Below are 1,956 nucleotides of genomic sequence, written 5' to 3'. Positions count from 1 at the left end.
AATCTATTTTAATATCGACATTTTTATTACATTTCCTAAAATAGCAAACCTAATTCAATTCAATTTTCCCAATTCATTTACTTTCTAGCCACATTTTATATATGTTTATGTCAATTTTAGCCTAAATTCATTTCCAATTTGACCTCAAATTAAAATCTCCAATTTCAATTTCATTTGACTCCTCTTTATTTTAATCATAGCCATTGATGTCATTCGATCAATGGCTGAGATTAAATCCACCATTTATCACACTTTTAAACAAAATAACGTAAACTCTAATTCTTTTCACAAAAATTGCCGCACCTCTCTCTCTTCTCCTTCTTCCTCTCTCTCTATCAACAACAACAGAACCCCAGCGCCGCCAGCCATCGACGGAATCCCAGCACCGCCAGCAGCCATCTCCACCAACGTTGACCGCACCACCAGCCGGTGAAGCAGCCGTCCACCAGCCCCCGTTTAGAGGTAAACTCCGTTAACTCTGTTAAGATTAACATACAAACTGTTGAAATATTGAGCTAGTGCACTATAAATAACCCATAATCTGAACACCAAGCCCAAATAAAACATTGTTTCATTTGTCTAAAGCATATAGCTTTGGCCTCTGCACAATTCAGGATAAAAACTGCTTCTTTGTGCCATATATTTAGCTGAGCAATGTTAACCTCTATCTATGTTGTCATTTCAAATTATCCTACATAGATTTCTTCTCTGGGCTTCCATGAGTTTCTTGATGTCTATTGGGATTCTTGTAATAAGAATGACAAATAGGCATGAACAATGTCGAAGAAGGCTAAAGATTATTCTCTCTACTCATACTACTTTATAGGTAACTAGTTTAATACCTTTTTTTAACATTTGTTTCACTATGAATGTGGAAAGGGTCATCACAAACTAGGCGGAGCTAGAAGCTCGGGTACTCTGTAGCTTTTGCTCAAATAGTGCATTGTGTCAAGAAATTCATTAAATATTTACAAATATTAAATTTAGAACCCAGTTATTAACCTTTGAAGTAGTCATTTTGAAATTCAGAACCCATTCTATTTTGTGTGACATTGTTCCCTTGCTAGTTCATTCTAAAAAAAAAAAAATTGACGCAATTTTATATTTGAAAACACCTTAACTTTAAAATTTCTATTTTATTCTTAATACATTTTTTCTTAACCACATAAGTGATGCGGTATGTTTAAGATCACAAGTTTAAGATCCGTTAAAAATAGAGTTATGTATCTTTTAATTTACTAAGCTCATTATTTTCGATATTGCAGTTTTCCATGAGAGAATCTATAAGCAGATTGAAGCTACCATTTTGAAATATCAAGAAATTAAGAAAAATATCAAAGGTATGTAGACATAGTGAAGACGTGTGGGGCCTTGTGCGATTCACTATTGTTGTTATCTTTCTTTGGTTGTTCATATTGAAGTCTAGAGAAACCGTGTGTGGCCTTGTGCGATTCACTAGCATTGTTCTTGACATCTTGTTGGTTTTGTTGTTGCCTGAAAATTATATTGTGAACTTAATCTTGAATGTTTAGGGACTTGGTAGGTTGAAAATAATTTGGTGACTTGGTAGGTTGAAAATAATTAAGTGTAGGGACTTTAAGGGTGCCACGGTAGGTTGAAAGTGGTTAAGAGTAGGAGCTTTGAAGAGGATTTTGTGTTTTGAATGTGACTTGTTTGACGACTTAGTAACTTGAAAATGGTTAAGTATAGGGACTTGAAGGGGATTTTTTTTTTTTGAATGTGGTTTGTTAGGTCACTTAGTTGCTCGAAAATGGTTAAGTCTAGGGACTTTGAAGGATATTTTTTTATTTTGAATGTGTTTTTGTTTTGATACTTAGTTGCTTGAAAATGGTTTAGTTGGTGACTTTATTTGTTGAAAATGCTTAAGTGCCGGTGACTATAAAAGTGAACTTTTGTTTAGAAGGTGATGTTGTTGGTTACTTTATTTGTTGAAAT

The sequence above is a fragment of the Capsicum annuum genome, unplaced genomic scaffold (genome assembly GCF_002878395.1).
Source record: "Capsicum annuum cultivar UCD-10X-F1 unplaced genomic scaffold, UCD10Xv1.1 ctg78969, whole genome shotgun sequence".
In the NCBI taxonomy this organism is placed as follows: Eukaryota; Viridiplantae; Streptophyta; class Magnoliopsida; order Solanales; family Solanaceae; genus Capsicum; species Capsicum annuum.
This window is presented reverse-complemented; position numbering follows the sequence as displayed.